This window comes from Lactuca serriola, chromosome 5 (assembly GCF_051521515.1).
Source record: "Lactuca serriola cultivar US96UC23 chromosome 5, Lser_US96UC23_V15, whole genome shotgun sequence".
Lineage (NCBI taxonomy): Eukaryota > Viridiplantae > Streptophyta > Magnoliopsida > Asterales > Asteraceae > Lactuca > Lactuca serriola.
Genome location: NC_136412.1, coordinates 168,830,730 through 168,850,193, shown reverse-complemented (window position 1 = coordinate 168,850,193; position 19,464 = coordinate 168,830,730). Strand labels below are relative to the sequence as shown.

At 34.6% G+C, this 19,464-nt stretch overlaps 1 long non-coding RNA gene across 3 annotated transcripts; it reads right to left on the bottom strand.

Annotated features, from left to right (window-relative positions):
* Positions 1–16,881: 16,881 nt before the first annotated feature.
* Positions 16,882–18,878, bottom strand: LOC145051310 (uncharacterized). Of its 3 annotated transcripts, none has more exons than XR_013683531.1 (3): positions 18,381–18,878; positions 17,649–18,086; positions 16,882–17,580 (listed from the first exon to the last, which is right to left on the bottom strand). It is a non-coding gene; the product is annotated as an uncharacterized LOC145051310 (long non-coding RNA). The 3 variants fall into 3 exon arrangements; XR_013683530.1 differs by having other exon boundaries at positions 16,882–17,835; positions 17,934–18,086; XR_013683529.1 differs by having other exon boundaries at positions 16,882–18,086.
* Positions 18,879–19,464: the final 586 nt, after the last annotated feature.

Genomic DNA, 19,464 nt, shown 5'->3' with positions numbered 1-19,464 from the left:
GGCTAGGACCTCCCTTAGGGATGTGTTCATAACTTAGCTTGGGTTCTTTTGGGTGCTTACACTTCAAGTGGTCCTTTAAGGAGGTTCATGGTCTAACTTGTTCTATTGAAGGTGTTCATGGTCTTAGCAACTTAATTATGTTGGCCTTATACTTCATATATTGAAGATTGCAACATATGACAAGTTCTTACTGTTGGATTAGTGTCTAAGTCCATAACTATTTTGGTATGTACTTGACCCGATGGTGCATGGTCCTTTTGGGTTGCCTTCACCAAAGCAACTTGATAGGATGAATTATGGAGAGAAAGAATTAAATATGATTTATTAATATGAGAATAATATATTAAAGGAGAAATCATATTGTTTAATTAATATTAGTCAAGAATTAATAAGAATTAAGTTTATGACTAAAAGAGATTAATTAAACTTAAGGGACTGGAATTGTAATTATAAGATAAGTGCAATTTGGGCTATGGATTGCCTTATATTAAGGAGTGGACAAATTCTATGGGGAAACCCATTAGAAATCGTCCAAGGCCTTTAAGGAAAGGAGTCCATGGGTTGCTTAGGGCTTAAGCATCCAAATTAGGGTTTCCTTGTTAGATAACCCTAATGGCCTCATTATTTAAAGAGCCCTTATGCCCCAAAAACGTGGACAAGCTTCCTTCTAGGGATTCCACACGTTTTTGGTAGCCTCCTTCTCTTCTCCTCTTCATCCTCTTGCTCTTGGTGTTTGTGAACCATTAGAGGAGTGACATTTGTGACTCTAAGCTTTCTAAAGTCAATACAAGAAGGATTTGAGATTGTTATTGCTATATAACAATCAAGGTATGATCTAAACCCTAATTATATGTTCTATTGATTATCATATGCTAGATCTAGGGTTTATAGTCTTGGATAAATTGCATGTACAATAGAGAAACCTAGATCCAAGCATTAGGGTTTGTATGAGCACATAGGATGTTCTTATAGCTAAAACCCATCAGTGGTATCAGACACACGATTGGTTTCTATTGTATTGATGCCTTGTATGTTTGTTCAAGTTAAAAAATGCGATTTTTGTGAAACTGCCTGATGAACTCGGCGAGTCCCATTGTGGAATCGGCGAGTAGGCCCCTACTTGGCGAATCCATATGGGTACTCTGCGAGTTCGAGCGTCAGAAAGAGGGGATTTCAGGATTTCTTGCTGTTTTTCTCATGGATACTTGCCTTATCTGTTTTAGATCATTAAAATCCGATTTTATTCATATTTTTGAGTATATCCTTGATTAAACAAAAGATAATTACCAATTTATTAGATAATAACTTCCTTATATGATTAAAGTTGCTTATTTGTATTAATTGGGTAACTTATTTTGCAAGAAATTGAAATTAGGTCAAATTTAGATAATGATGAAATTAATTGTTTAATTTATATTATTTGTTATTTGATCCTTGTGTTATGAAAAGTTTCAAATTTTCCCCTTTAGGTTTTATAGTTTAAAACTCAAAAGTTTAGTTTTGAAATTTAAATAGTTGAAACCCTAATGTTTTGAAAAGGCTTCAAAACTTGCCCTCAAGTTTTGGAATTTAAATTTTGATTAAAAAGATTAATTTTGATGTATATTTAAATTCTAAACCCTAATGTTTTGAAATGTTCCAAAACTTGTCCTCAGGTTTTGGAATTTAAAAGTTGATTAAAAGTTTAATCTAGGAATGTTAAATTCTAAAACCCTAGTATTGTTTTGAAATGTTCAAATCACACCCTTATGGTTTTATTAATTAATTAAAGTGTATAATTAAAAGAGGTTTAATAAATCCATAAATGTTTTGGTTCACAATTTAGTTGAATTAAAAGTATAATTGTTAAATTTGACCTCATAGTATTTTAAAAGTGTAAAATACACCCTATAATATATATAACATTAAAAGTCTAACATTATATATATGTCTGAGTAAAAGTCAGTCTTACCGTTAGTAGGCCTCATTCACGAAGCTGGTCTATAAGGGGTGTTTAAGGAAATTGCCTATAAATGGTGATTGAATGGGTATCGACTCTTACCCACCGCACTCTTGACTAGTGGAGGGTCGTTAGCCGAACGGGTAAGATAGGACGAAACCATCCATTATAAGTATAATGAAGTATAAAAGTAACTAAATGTTTTCATAAAATTCCCAATTTTAGTTACTTAGGCAAAAGTGAATTGATGCAATTCCATGAAATTACACTTTGTGCCCTTGCGAAGACGTTAATGGAGCGTGTGTGGTTTACCGGGACATTAAATGGTTCTAAGCAAAGGTAGCAAAGGGTGACTCAATGTTTGTCATAGTTCGGTGGAGCGTGTGTGGTTTACCGGCACATCGAATAGGTGACCGTAACATGTGAGGGCACCATCTAAGTTTGCATGGTTATTCACACCCGCTTTGTGATCCTCGGCATCCCAGTCACAAACTTGAGGGGCATATCGAGATTTAAACATGCCATTGAAATGTTCAATGAATCTCAAAGGATCTAGGAGTTTTCATAGATTTAAAACTTAAATTTCTTTTTCGTTTTTCATGATGGAAATTAGTGAATCGTCATTCACTTACCTTCAAATATTCTACAACTAGATTACGACATCCCTTTTCTAGGTTGTAGCATATTGTGTTGGGTCCTAGCCTTAGTATCTCATTTGAGTGATTTACTAAGGACTCAATCAATCAATTAACTTGAATTCGTTTTCTCCCGTTTTGTAGATGTCAAAGTACGACAACTATGGTCTTCCCAAATCCCGTGGAACAAGTATTCCGCATGAAGATGATATTCCACGATTCGATCGAGGAACAAGAGATCATGTTTCACTTCCTCCACCTCCTCCAATTGTTCTCCCTAACCCACAAGTTCGAAGACTTGAAAAGTTCAAGCTCACTCAAGCCGTTTTGGCAAGTAAACATAAAGAAGGAAAGTCGGTGTGTGCACACGTCCTAGGGATGAAGTCACACATTGATACGTTAAGAATGTTGGGATCCATCGTCTGTGAGGAGATGGCTGTTGATTGGGTTCTTCAGTCACTTCCTAACTCATATAGTGAGTTCGTAAGAGAGTACTATATGATGAACTGCAACGTAACCCTTATAGATCTCACCTATATGCTTATTGTCGCTGAATCAGCAATGGTTTGGCGCAATAGAAAAGCAAAATTTATTGGTGAATCTGTCTTCAAGACCTCTATGGATGTAGACAGTGGCAACGAAAGACATGCTATGATCGAAAAGTTTGATCATAAGAGAAAGGCAATATCTGAAGTAGTCCTATGTGCTGTTCCATAAGAGTCAATTTGCTTTTATTGCCAAGAGAAGGGGCATTGGAGACGAAGCTGCCCTATTTACCTAAGAGATCTAAGAGATGGGAGAGTCAAAACGTATGACTCTGCTTTATGTAAAATCCATTGACTAACTCTTTTAAGCTTTTATTCTAGATTCTTAATACATAATGTGATAAGATTACAGTTGATGTTTTGTAGGATCGAAAAAAAGAAAGGAAGCTTAAGGAAAGAAGTGAGCAGAATCTAACCGTGAAGGAATGGATTTCAATCGCATTATTTGAAGATTAGATTCTTGAGCTGCTGCTTAGAGTTTGAATAAGATTGCTAAGAAAGATGTATTAGCACAGTTTTTCAATGAATTGCATTGTAAGGACAATTTTTTCCGCAATAAAATAAATTTTCATTATTTATCAATGGCATGCATGAAAATTGATGTTTGAGGGTTTCTAATATTAGAATTAATGGATTTGATTCTTAATTATGTTGTTTGTGGAAATGTCGAAAATTTACCAAATAGGGAGAGTTTCTCATCGCCCAAGTTTCAATTGGACATAAAACTTGGAATCATGCAACATGGTTGCACGATGAATGAGAAATTTCATATTTGGAAATTAGACTAAATCATTGACAAAGTGTCAAGTGAAGAACTAGGAGATCGAGTACACAAAGTTGTGTGTTGATCAAGTCCACCATAAGAGTAACAAAGATATTCGTCATGATTTACTAAAGGTTTAGTAAATATGATTAAACTTATAAGATTAAGTGTAATTCTGAATTGATTGAAAAAGTTTAAATCAATAGCAGAACGAATAAGAAGAATCAAGTAGGCAGAAAGATAAAAGTTTCTCCATTCTAAGAAGAAGGGAGAGTAGCTTTTATGCTTTATGATAAGTCTTAATGATTAAGAACCATATCTCAATTGATCCTCTAAGTGAGTCTTAGTACAATTGCATGTCTAAGAAGAGGAATCAAGAATTGAAGAAATGGTTAAATCAAGAAGTCAATCATACTTCGTTCCAAAACAAGTCTTAGAGTTAAGATTGTGAAATTGAGTGATAACTATTAAGAAGTTTTATAACATTCATCAAATGTGAAAAGTTGTGATGTCTTGGATAAGACAAAGACCAACTAGGACCAATTTATGAAGTGTTTTGATAAAAACTACACTAACTCTTGAATATTTGTTTTCAAGAAATGTTTATTGACAAGACAATCTTATATGTCAAGGAGTCAGTGGGAGTCTTAATGGTCTTGAAAGGTTTCAAGAATAAATCAAAAATAGACCTTATCGATCATCACTAGCACACGAGTTGAGGTTTACAACCTATCGTGTTGACACTATTTTGTTTCTGTGCCATTCCAATTGAGTTAATTATGCATGTGAGTTCTATGAGTTCTCATTTGAACGCATAAAAGGCAGGCACCTTGATCAATGGAAAGTACATTGATAGGAAAGGGTGAGTTGCTTAACTACTTGGAAGACATGGTGGGCAGCTGTGTTACCATAAGGCAAGAAATTAAGATTAAGAAAGTTTGGTCCATATGAGTTAGATTTTGTTGTAAACTTTTTTTTTTGACAAACTCACAAGGATAGGAACACATACACCATTAAAATCTAAGTGTCATAAGATTCCCTCCATCATGAAAATGATTGTGAGGAAATGCTTTCACTAAGAGAGATTTTAAGAAGATAGTGATTGTGAAAATTGTATTCTCAAATTCGATTATAGTTACGGTATCCCTTTCCATGATTCAAATTGTGAGATTTGACAATTAGTCTGAATTGTTTAGACACACATATAAGCTATCTAAGGGAAAGGCGTATAAGCTTAGATAAAGGATTATCAAAGCATTAGGTATTAGAAACATGAACTTAAGAAATTCAATAAGTATTGTTTTTCTGGAAGTTAAGCTGTTTCTGAATACATGTCAAAGCTAGTAGGAGCATAAGTGTTATTTTTTATAATAATAATCATGATAGTGGGAGCATAAATGTTATGATTTTATGATTATTATGGAAAGTATTGCAAGTTAGCAATATTAGTTATAGAAAACAATAGTTATACTTTGCAAAGTTGCAAGAGTGGAAAAGTTGTTTTGCTATAATTAAGGGAAAGAATATTATGCTTCATTTCAAATCTAAAGGCTTAGGTTGTGGAATGTTAATATTTTAGTCAAGGAAACGTAGTGTGTTCATAAAAATTCGATTATGATTATGGCATTCCTCTTCATAGTTTGAATTTTGAGAACGTAGCACATAAAATATTATGGAAGAAGATTGATAAAGTATCAAATCTTTATGTAAGACATTATGCATCGTGTCCCATACACTTCGGGTATAGGATCGATTGCAAATGCTATAATATTTGACCATTCTAAAATTTTCCAAATGTCTAGTGCATTTAGAGGGAAAAGGACAAGAATCGGTTTTGACTAAGATAATTAAGCAACTATCAAAGGACAATCCAAAGTTCACCGAGGATTGGTTGCTTGTGAGTAGTTGGAAGTATAGTATTGGATGGAACATATCGACATTATTATAAATAGATAAGATTCTATTAAAAATGAGTTGTCATATGGAAAATATGGAAACATGTCCATATTGGGAATTAAATATTGAAAATCTATGTCTAGATTAGAACTTTTCTGCAAAAGGATATTCAAAGGAATGTACTTTGAGTGAGAGACATCACATCTATGGAATTGTGTTGTAACAATCTCCGATAGAGGACTTTGTAATTTCATTGGCAATAGTCATTGTGACTTTTTTGTAGTGATATTACGAAAGGATCATTGCATAAAATGTTAGAATCTAGCATATTCCATAAGTGACAAGAATTTGATATTCTTTCACTTGTGAAAAGAATTGGGAGTTGTGAAATGAGTATGATTGGAAATGTGTTCATTTGATCTATTTCACAAAGTAAGAACCATAGGTAAACATTGTGTGCATGCTAAGAGCATGGGACAAGTGTTGTAATAATTCAAGTAAAAAGTTGATTACCCCAAACAATAAATAATGAGTAATCGATATGGTGATAAATAAAAGGTGTTTTATTTATACTCACAGGTTTGTGGCCATATGGGATTAGTATTATCCTTGTGTTTCACTTTGCATGTTTTGACTTCCTGAATAATTTAATTGGTTTAGAACAGTCAAATTATTCGAACGGGCCACAGTCGATCATATGTTGGAAGTTGGTATGAATAAAGACTATCGTGAATTGGTGTGTGGATTGTCTAAAGAGCATTAGACACAAGCAAATGTTTACTGCAACGTTCATGAGTGCTTATGAATATGATTTGAGCATTGGATAAAACCCACGCTCACTTGGATCACTCCATGAATTGTATCATGAGTGATTGGTGAGACGATAACATCTTATATTCTTGAAACCGAGATGTGTGAGTTGTATCTTGCAAATCGGTTGCACATTGACAATATGTAAATGCACCAGTAACTTGGTGTCATAAAACATATTGTTGTGTGTGATTTGGTGAGTGAGTGCAAGCAAGCAATGAATCAAATTTTATATGTTCCCTTTATCCAAAGTAGGATAAAAGCGATATCTTTGGGCCCCTCGATGATTTAGTGATGACAAACGTAAATGCTTGGCCGGGCTAGGGCTAATTAGATTTGTTCAATTAGTCAGTCGTCATAAATCGGAAGTCGAGAAATAATATAGAAAGAATGATCAGAAATCATGTCTATACGATATCTAGAATGGAGGAATATATGATCCCTTATCTAAAGGACATGCGTATCTGATAGGATCAGAGTTGACAGCGGCTTTGGAAAGCTACGATTGCTGATCAGGATCTGAAGTCATAAGCAGAATAGTTATTAGACTTATCCAAGTGGGAGACTGTTAGATTAGTGTCTAAGTCCATAACTATTTTGGTATGTACTTGACCCGATGGTGCATGGTCCTTTTGGGTTGCCTTCACCAAAGCAACTTGATAGGATGAATTATGGAGAGAAAGGATTAAATATGATTTATTAATATGACAATAATATATTAAAGGAGAAATCATATTGTTTAATTAATATTAGTCAAGAATTAATAAGAATTAAGTTTGTGACTAAAAGAGATTAATTAAACTTAAGGGACTGGAATTGTAATTATAAGATAATTGCAATTTGGGCTATGGATTGCCTTATATTAAGGAGTGGACGAATTCTATGGGGAAACCCATTAGAAATCGTCCAAGGCCTTTAAGGAAAGGAGTCCATGGGTTGCTTAGGGCTTAAGCATCCAAATTAGGGTTTCCTTATTAGATAACCCTAATGGCCTCACTATTTAAAGAGCCCTTATGCCCCAAAAACGTGGACTAGCTTCCTTCTAGGGTTTCCACACGTTTTTGGTAGCCTCCTTCTCTTCTCCTATTCATCCTCTTGCTCTTGGTGTTTGTGAACCATTAGAGGAGTGATATTTGTGACTCTAAACTTTCTAAAGTCAATACAAGAAGGATTTGAGACTGTTATTGCTATATAACAATCAAGGTATGATCTAAACCCTAATTATATGCTATATTGATTATCATATGCTAGATCTAGGGTTTATAGTCTTGGATAAATTGCATGTACAATAGAGAAACCTAGATCCAAGCATTAGGGTTTGTATGAGCACATAGGATGTTCTTATAGCTAAAACCCATCACTTACATCCATATCTTCTGATTCTTAACCAAAGCCATTTGTCTAGTTTTTTTTCTTATTTACTTTCAAGGGTTTACCTTGCATGTGACTTTCAAAGTGTATACTTTCATATATATGCACTAATGCTCACATGGTTTTCAAGGTTCTTATTGTAATAGGGTTACAATTTAGACCTTTCCTGGTCCAATAGTTTGGGTTGTCACACCTTTCAAAATCAGGGCAGTTAGAGGCTTAGTAATCCTTGAGAAGTTCTAGATAAATCTGCGATAATAGCCAGCAAGACCCGAGAATTGATGAATTTCTGTGAGTGTCTCCGGTGCTGGACAATTCTCAATCGCCTTAATTTTGGAAGGGTCCACATATATGCCTTCTTCATTGACGACGTGACCGAGGAGGGTTACTTTTCTGAGCCAGAATTCGCACTTTGAGAATTATGCATACAGTTTCTCCGCCCTTAGAGTTTCTAGCACTAGCCTCAAGTGTTGTCTGTGATCTTCCTCACAACAAGAACGGACAAGTATATCATCAATGAACACTATTACGAACTTTTCTAGGAAGGGGCGGCAGACCCGATTCATAAGATCCATGAGTACTGTGGGTGCGTTGGTTCGACCAAAGGGAATTACTACAAACTCGTAGTGACCATATCGAGTCCGGAATACGGTCTTAGGAACATCACTCTCATGGACTCGTAACTGATGCTAGCCTGATCTAAGGTCTATCTTTGAGAAATTGTCAGCTTGTTGGAGTTGATCAAAGTGGTCGTCGAATTTGGGTAGGGGATAACTGTTTTTGATGGTAAGCTTGTTTAGTTCGCGATGATGTATGCACATCCAAAAGGACCCATCATTCTTTTTCATAAATAAGACCGAGGCTCCCTAGGGCGAGGAACTTGGTCTGATGAATCCCTTGTTGAGTAGTTCATTGAGCTAGCTGGATAACACTTGCATTTCTGCCAACGCTAGACGGTAAGGGGATTTGGCAACTGGGGTAGCTCCGGGGATTAAGTCGATACGGAACTCTTCTTGGCACTCGAGAGGAATTCCGGGAAGATCTTCGGGAAAGACATTAGGAAACTTGTAGACTTATGGGATGCTCTTAAGGTCTTTAACTTCCTATTTCTTGTTAACGACATGGGCTAGGAATGCATGACACTCCTTTCGCAGAAATTTATGGGCTTTGATGAACAAAATGATACGAAGGTTTGAGCTGAGTTTATCACCATAGATAATGAGGGCTTCGCCAAATAGAAAATTGAGATGAATTTCTTTTTCATAACAAAGGATATCAGCACGATTGGAGCTCAACCAATCCATGCCGATGAAGACATCAAAACTTTTTATGGAAATTGGCATAAGGTCCATTGGAAAGGAATGACCGTCTAGGGTAAGGGTACAACCTATGAATACGTCGTTAGTGCTCTCTTTCTTTCTGTTATCCATCTCGACGGTGAATGTTTTGGTTAAAGGTTGGGATTTATGCTTGAGTAGATGTCTAAAGGCATGGCTAACAAAACTCCTCTCCGCACGATTATCGAAAAGAATGCATGGATAAGAGTTGTCGAGGAGGAATGTACTCGTAACAACGGTGGGATCATCGAATGCTTCTACCTGGCCCATAGCTAGAACCTTCCCTGTATTGGCAGCTACTGCTTTTGAGCAATTTATCTTGAAGTTCCCAGTTTCCCCACTTACATATCAAGATTGACCAACACTCGTTGTAGGAGCTTGATTGGTTAGTTGGACTTGTGTCTTGCAAAAATGCGTTGTATGTCCCTTATTGGCATAGCTATTGCATTGCATGTCACAGCAGGGTCCGTGATGATGAAGGTTACCCTTATCGCACCTTGGAAGGGTATCAACTTATCTACTGGCATGTGCTTGAGTTGCAGGAATAGCTGCAGGAGTGGTAGCATCATCAAGTGCCACTACTTGTTGTTTCTTGGGGGGCTCCTGCAAAGAGATGACATTGCTCTTATTCCAAAACTCTTTCTTCTCACCAATCTCATTTGGTGGTTTAGGAATGGCTGTCACAGTTCCATGATCAACCCTATGATCTATCAGGGTCTGCGCTAGACACTTGGCGCTGCCGAATATGAGAGGTTTAGCAGCTTATACGTTCCCTTGAGTTGGGAGTGTCAATACCCAACTGTACCTCTAAATTTTCTTGCTTTCCGGGGTGGCCATCCCGGGACATAGAAGAGCTAGGTTGCAGAATCTAGCGGTATATGCAGCAATGTCAAAACCCTTCATCTTCAGTTTCCAAAGCTCATGCTCCAGCTTTTGCATCTCGCCCCTTTGGCAATACTCTGCAAGCATTAACTCTTTCAAACACTCCCAACCCATGGCATTGGCCACCAGAAAAGTTAAGGATTTAAGTCGGCTATTCCACCAAGTCAGTGCTCTATCGGTAAAGGTGCTGGCGGCAAAACTCACCTTGCTTGCCTCGGGGCACGCACAAATCTCGAATATAGATTCTATCTTCTCGAACCAACGAGTTAGCACAATGCAACATCAATTGTCGTCCAAGGATTTGCGTTTTGCGTTCATAAAGTCTTTGTAGGAACACTCCTTCTAGTGTCCCGACCACCATCAAGATTACGGGTATAAGTACCACTTATCGATCCGCCAGAGCCGCCAGTATTTATCTATGACATTTCAGCAACCAGAACGGCTATAACTGCTGCTTGGAACACAGTAGGATCACATTGAGGAGGTGGTGGCGGTAGATTCGTCGGAGGGTCATTGTTCTTTCAGTTGGGTCTTTCCCTAGGAGGCATCTTTCTCTAAAAGATACAACGGGAAAATAACGATAAGCCTTCTATACTGATCATGAATGGGATATTTTCAAGCAAGATATATCTTAATCCTACAGGGATAACAGAGATCTACAATAAAGGTTTACTAACATAAATAAGGAATTGCAGGTATTTCATTTGTGAGGATTCGTACTACTTGTAACAATTTTGTGTAATGTTATAGAACTATAAAATACTCCTATAGTATCTTAACTATGTGCTTTATTTGTATCGGATTTGGTGAGTTTTAGACTTATCGCAACACCACAATCACTCCCAGACACATGTTGGTCATATCTCAGAAAAATATAGTTGATCATGTTATATTGGCCCCACATATGACTACATAACTATTCAGGTTTGACCGTAGTGTGCAACATCCAAATACTTTTGTTTTGTTCTACTTGCGATATTGTCTTTGGTACGTATGTATACTTGTATACTTCTTATAAAATACTTAAATTTTAGAAGTATACTTTTAGTTTCAGAGTAGTCATTAAAGTTGTATACCATGTAAGGTTCAGTATACTTAGTTTACTATAAACAATAACTCTGTTACCAATCTGTCACACCCCCAAACAGAAACGTCGGGAACGCTCGGGGGTGGAGGACGTCATGTATAGTATCACAACAATTGCACGATAGTAATCACAGTAAACACAACCATAACATTGAAATATAGATATTTACTTCTGTTTGTTACATAATTTGTATACATCAAAAGTTTAGCAAACGTTAAAAAGACGTGACTCTATACGCTCCGTCTTCTCAAAAGCTGCAGGAGTACCAGTCTACTGATTCCCTGAGAATACAAGCGGTGAGCTCATAAGCATGTTTTTGTAATGAAAACCTATTAATGAATCAGTGAAAATGTTTGTATGTTTTCAAGAAAATCCAATATTTTCTAACATGTGCGTGGAATCCTCCGGTTGGAGTATGTAGTAGCTCTATTAATGACAATAAAACCAATGAAGAATGAATTCCCGTAAACCAAAGGTTAGTTTATACTATTGTAAGTTCATATAACCATGCTTGATATGACCTAGTGACATCTACAACGTTCTTCAAAAGTCGAACATTATGACATTTGTCAACTAAGACATATTTGCCTAACTGTAGCAAGCAGTTCAACTGTGGGATATTGATGTCTACTTATACTATGATACGATTTAACCTGCACCCTGAAGGGTACAATTGAAGTGATTTCTCACAACCCCATATTAACTAGTTTACATGTAGTGTTATGTTCTCTTGTATTTGAATCTGGTTGTATACTTGAAGTGTAACAATAATTATACTTAAATAATTATCTGATACTATACTCTTGAAATTCGTATGTAATAATGTATATCATAAACTAAGTCTATCATAATTTATATGTTTGTTAATGTACTCTTGAAATCCGTATGTTATGTACTCGGTTTGTGTATTGATCTGAAAAGTATTGAATTTTGACTGTAAGTTGGAAACGTCCCTTATGCTCATCATGTTACAAAAGGGATAAAATAGCTAAATATTTTTAAAAATGTGGAAATATTTTGATTGTATCAATTGCATAAGTTTTAAACATGTTGAAATTCTCTTGTATAAGTTCATAAATTCATTTGTGTTTGGCTTGTATTCTTCCCCTGAAAACGTTAAAATAGTAAAAGTGTAGGAGTATGAACTCACTGTTGGTTGCGTGTATGTTAGACCAGGAGACTGGAATGAGGACCGTCGAGTTGTTGAACGTGAAGTTAGTTAAATTAGTAAACCCATTAGTTAGAGTGTTATAAACAATTGTTTTTGGTTGAGGAATGTTACTGAGGCTTGATTGAAGTGGAAAAGTGGGTTTACAGCCATGATTCACGATATAAGGCTGATTGCGGCCATGATGAGATTACGACCGTGAACTGTTCTCGGTCGTGAACGGTTTATTGCCTTTGATGGGTTTATGGTCTTTGAAGGGTTCACGGTCTGTTCTTGGTGTCTTTGGTGAAAATATGAAGATTTGAAGGGTTCACCGTCATGAACTGATTTCGGCCCTTGAAGATTTGCAGATTTGAAGGGTTTATGGTCGTGAAATCAAGAACAAAAATACTTGATTTGATGAAAAGACGGATGTTTGATGCTCCAAAATGAGGTCTAAGGTGGATTGAGTGATAGATGAAGAGAAACTTGGGTTTTTCGGGTGATGGTTTTAGAGAGAGTGGTGTGTTTTCGGCCAGAAAAGTGTAATTGGGGGTAGAACATGTATATATATATATATATATATATATATATATATATATATATATATATATATATATATATATATATATATAGGGAAATCTCCACAAAAGTCCTAAAATTTTAGTTCAATTTATGAAAAATTCCCAAACTAAATTTTATTTACGGAAAAACACAGAATACCGGTTAAAACTTTGAAAAAACCCTTTTGAGCCAGTTTCGTAGATTTTGTCGGTATTTTTGTCCGTTTTCGTTAGTTTGCTCAAAATTTTGGGACTTTTCAAAAATTACATAATAACCAAAATATTTGGACTTTTTTGAAAATTACTATTAAATTAATGGATATTATTATTAACAAATCACTTATAAACATAAAAGAATACTTTATTATAAAAAAAGAAAATACATATCTAGGAATAAATTTGTGTCTAAGTACTCTATTGCTTCCTGACCACTCAAACTCTCTACGTTCTTCGTATGCATTGTTGTCGGTATGATGGTGAGATGAACTTAGTTAGCATTCCTCTAATGTTGGTGTTCCTCTTATGTTGTTTAACCTAACTACAAACCAACATTCATACCTTACATGTTAACAACCATCGGCTAACACACATGTATAAAATGTGTAAAGTGAATCGCGAGTGATAATTTATATGGAAACAAGTGAAGGTTATTATCTATTTAAACTGTCATTCAAAGTTTACTTTTTACTCTCGATAGATGTGTTTAATTTGATGGTTGTTACCGGGTAATGTTTGGAGCTTAGGTGGTAGTTAGGTTAAAGAACATAATGAAAGATCTATAAGTTTGTCTAATGATATTTTCTAATAACACGTGATCATATAGCATCATGCCTAATAGCAAGTAGACAATTATTGATTGTGTATTAATAAATATTATCAACTTGTATATTGTTCACATCTAACAAAGTGCTTCTCATTATGACACCCACAACAATACATAGGAAGAACATGTAGACTTTGAAGTGGTCAACAAACAATACAGAAGTACATAATTGACCATTTTATTCCTAGAAATTGGCAACAAATGTATTTTTTTTATTTATAATAAAAAAATTTATGTTTATAAATGATTTGTTAAGAATAATATCCATTAATTCGAAAGTAATTTTCAAAAAATTCCTAATACTTTGGTCATCGGGCAATTTTCAGAAAAGTCCTAATATTTTGAGCAAACTAACGTAAAAGCACATAATACCGGCTAAATCTACAAAACCGGCCAAAAAAGGTTTCTTCAAAGTTTTAGCCGGTATTCTATGCTTTTCTGTAAACAAAAATTATTTCGGGACTTTTTCATAAATTAGGCTAAAATTTTAGGACTTTTTTGGATATTTCCATATATATATATATATATATATATATATATATATATATATATATATATATATATATATATATATATATATATATATATATATATATATATATATAGGCTGGTTTCATGGTCGGTCGTGGGGTCCACCAGCCGTGATCAGGTTCATGGCGGTGAACACCAATCAGACCGGATTTGCTGATTTTCGAAGAGAAATCGGGTTTTCGCACGATTTTGGTTCCAACTCTTATATAAAATTTAATTATGTAAATTAATGATTTTTCAAGCTATAAGGATTTGACGGAACAAAATAAAATTAAAATTTTATTTAGCGAAATTGGACAAACGTTAACGGAAAAAGGTTCGGGTTGTCACACCATGCTTCTTGGGATTAATTCTAGATTTCAGTTGTTCATACTTGAACGAAATATTCTAATTAAATCCAGATTAAAATTACATACCATGAATAAGGATGTTACAATATGTAAGAGTGGGAGCTAGAGTTTCTTTTTGTCAACAAGCTACTAATCAACTGGGATAGAACTTTCTTTGGAACTTCGGCTGGCTAACTAAAGAGTTAATGTACTGTAACTTTACCACTAATTGATCTCAACTATGGTTATTTCATCTATTTGAGCTGCCGCCATTAAGTAAATCCATGTCTTCATGTGGAATGGTTCACATTATTCACACAACAATCACTCTTATTTTAGACTTTCAGATATCCTTTTAAAAGATTCCATACAACCAAGTACCACTTCTTTGTCTGGATTAGGAGTTTTTTTTTTATATTCCACATGGTGTACCTTCATTGGGTATGAGTTGGATCTTATGAGATATGATTTCTAAGATGATAAGATAGAATTTTCATGAGAAGCAGGAATATCATGTTAAAGATAATGTCCTCTATAAAGGTACACTTGGAGAAAATATTGAAGGAAAGTTGAAACCACACGAGTATTGTTAATTTCAATTCAATTCGATTACAAAGAATGACACTACATGACCTGTCTGCACTCTAGAGATATGTGAAAGTTTACTTGTCGAATATGAAGACAAAATATTATCTAAAGGCCTTGAGCATGAAAGATTCCATATTGTGGAAGAGTAATGGTATACGAGCTAAGATCATTTGAAAATAATGAAAGTTGGTCCTTCGTCAAGCTACCAATAGGGAATGAAGGACTACAAAAGATGTGGGTATTCAAGGTCAAAGACGAAGATGGGCATGATCAAGAAGTACAAGGCCAAATTAGTCGTCTTTGGTAATGTGCTTCAAAAGGTCTATATTTTGAGCAACTAGATTGAAAGATTGCATTCTTTCATTGAGACCTTGATGAAGATATACACATGGCACAACAAAATGGTTTTTAGATAGCTAGTAAAGAAAACATGATGGGCAAGTTAAAGAAAAATCTATATGGATTGAAGCAAGCTCAAAGGTAATGGTATTTTAATTTTTATATTATTATGTACATGAATTACTATGTGATTTGTTAGATGGTTCTTTGTTGCTTCCTAATGAAGTTTAGTTCCTCCTATATCATCCTTATATTGTGTGTTGATGACATGTTGTTAGCTGGATCAAGCATACATGAGATTAGCAAAATGAAGAAGTAGTATTACAAATAGTTCAAGATAAAGGACATAGGAGATACCAAAGAGATTCTATACATGAGCATAGTTAGAGGTAGTTGCTGGTATTCTAAAGTGTTCCCAACAAAAGTATATCAAGAAAGTCATGGAGAAATTATGCACGACAAATGTTAAGGCCAAAAGCACACGTTTGGGGAGTCTTTTGATATTCTCAAAGAAGCAATCCCAAAGAAGGATGCAAACAAACAAGACATGAATAAAGTTCCTTATGTCACAACAATTGATAGTTTGATGTATATTATGGTATATACTATGCCGTATGTTACTCTTGTAGTGAGATTTATTAGTTGATTTATGTCAAATCTAGGAAAGAAGCATCGGGAAGGAGTCAAGTGGTTTCAATGCTAGTTGAAAAGGTTGCTTTATGTTTCAATAAAAAGAACACAAATGTAGATTTTGGGAGGTTGGGTAGATTCAAAGAGAATAACAGAATTTATGGGTTCACTATTGTGGGTACATTCATCAGTTGGATGTCCAAATTATAAAAGATTGTTGCTCTATAATTCATAAAAGTATAATATATGGCAATTATAGAAGCTTCCACATAGCTTATATGATAGCTTATATGGTTGAAGAACTCCGAATCAGAGTTTGGAAAGAAACAATATAACTATGTCCTACATTGTGATAACCAAAATGCAGTGAACATGGAGAAGAATCTAGAGTGTCATAGCATTCTGATAACCAAAGTGCAGTTTATCTGTTCTGGATAATTAGTTTTGTAGAAATGCCAAGGCCATTGAAAGGTTTTTATGAAAAATGACTAAATGGTCAACATGTCATTTTTATCTTTTTAATGTGCGACATAATCAAATAAATCTAACATTTTATTGTAGATAGTAATAATGGTCTGATTAATAAAAAACACATCAAATGTTGTCATTCTATTAGAAAATTTTAAATATCACTTTGGTCACTACGGTTACCAAAATATAATAACATTTATGTAATTTGTCCACTATTTTATTATTCAATCTCAAAATACATGCACCCATTATTCGTTTGAGTTTCTTACCGTTAGGCAACAGTCACTCTTGTAATTAATTCAAATTGAAATAAGACTATGAAGAATATGACCGTTTTGTAACGGTCTAAAAACTACATATTTATAGTAAAAAATTCTTGGTCAATCTGCATACTTTTTCCGTTACGCTCCTCCCCTCCTCTCTTCAATTCCTTATCTTCAAAGTATACTCTTTCACTTTATAATTTGTTCTCTATATCATCATTTTTGTAATTTGTTGATGATTACTTTATTCAAAACAACTTGTTGACAACCATATGATTGTTTCATATAGCCTCCATACCTATAAATCCATTTAAGCTCTTCTTAGCTTATTTGATTTCCTTTTTCAGAAAGAAAAAAAAAACATGTATTTGGCTAACTTATGTGTAAGTCTTCGTAAATTTATCGCAATCGACATAACTTGGATCGACAAATCCTACGTTGAGGAAGGGAATTCAATTTGCCAGGGCTCAGAAAGTCTCTAAAGAAATTGGTGAGTATAGTTATCTTGTATAGTGATCCCCATGATAACCTCAAGCTGCTCGAAACTTTTTGGTATTGTGGTAGATTGAAATGCCAAAGCCGACCATAATCTGATTCTAGACTTGGATTCCCATTACATGGCTCCTGATTCCTATTCTTTCTGTACAAAGTTAGGGATCTTGTTGCTGTAAATAACAATTTCATAAAAAGCAAGCTTACTTGAAATGTCTAAGCTTAAAATAGCAATTTTTCTTGCTCCTGATTCCGGACCCATACAAAAACTACCCCCTGAGTAGAAAGTTTCACATATGGGTCCTCCAAGAACACCAACAGCTTCACCCATGGACACCCCATGCATGTACAAATTGAATAATTTTTTGAGTGCTGATCGTTATACATATATTTTCTGTTTCAGGTAAAATCATTACCATCAGAATTTGCTAACAAAACAGTAAATTGATGTTTCTCATTGATATCTGTGTGTTTTCCTAAACAAGAGAACACCTTACAGAAGTGAGGCTTTTCCATCAACCTTCTAAAGATAGAAGCAACTGCAGGTTCTAGATGAGTACTCTTCAAGTCTTTTTCAAAAATATTGAAGTGAAGTATGCAGTTGTCAACAAGTAATATGCTTTCTTCTGTTCCACGTTCAATGTACTGCAAAAGGAGAACATTATTTCAGCTTGAGATGGATGCTTTCCGATACATTATCAATGTGTCATTGTCCTGTTCTCTATTCTTGCATGTGCTTTGATGTATATAATTTCATAGAACAATTTAAAGCTCCAAGACTTCCATATTTAGAATTGTTAAAAAGACAACTAAATAGTTCCCTTATAATATTTTATAATCTTCAAAAATACTCGGACATAAAAGATCAACATAGTTGACCATAAATTTTGAATCTCAAAAGGTACAAACCCTAAATAAAAGCAGTCGAGAAATTGATACCTTAGAACCGCCGGATTTGATGTTAATGTTCAGAATTCAGCGAGAGACAGATGGAAGAGGAAGGATGCGCAAATGACGATGTAATGATGTTTTATAATATGCTTTACAAGTGTAGAGATTATTTAGCTCTGAAGATGCTTATTTGCTAATTAAGTCTTCATTTAATAAATCCATTAGAGATATTTGAAGAAAAAGAGGAGGCACACCAGGTGTTTGACAAAATGCCTATTTGGAATCTGAGTATTTGTAACTAGAACTTTCCCTACAAACGGATACCTGGACAATTTCATTGAGATCATCTTCTCTCTGAAGCACCTCAAGAGCCTTTGTCATGATGCTCATGAAATCTAAATCGAATGATTCTAGAGCCTGAACAACCAAAAAAAAAAAAAAACAATATACCCTCTAAAACAAGTACTACTGCCGGTGCCCAACTTAGTCCCACTCACATCCCGTATGTATGTAATGATAGCTTTGATACTTTTTTTAGCAAATAGAGAAAAACGATGTAACTTAGGCCAATGTTTGCCAAAACTTTTTATGAGACCAAAGTTAAAATAAAAAAAGTTACTTAAAGAACATATATATAATAAAATAATTTAAATTATATTTATGAGACAATATTAGACTTTGTATGGTTTTCTTTTAGTATATTAGGGAGTGTTTGATGTGGAATCTAATTGGTTCCAAATGGGGACCGGGTAAAATAAAAACCAATTATACATGTTTAATATTGCTTTTTAACTATTGGACTCGGTCGAAACGGTTGACTCGATGCATGATTCGGTTTTCTCTTCAAAACTGAAGGACCTACTCTTTCTTCCTTCTTCACTCGACATTACCCCACATAACAATTATGGATCAAACAAGCCCTTGAAGGTTTTTTCATCTTCTTGTTGATTGAATGATTATTGTTACTTTTATGTTTATGTTTGGTTATGTTATATAATTTTGATTATGCCCAAAGGCAAAACCAATTCTGATTGAGCTCAGAAACGATGATGTTGCTCTTTGCTTGAAGATGAATGAACTGTAGATATGTTTTCTAACCTTCAAAATAATTATGATTTCTGAAGTTTTCAAA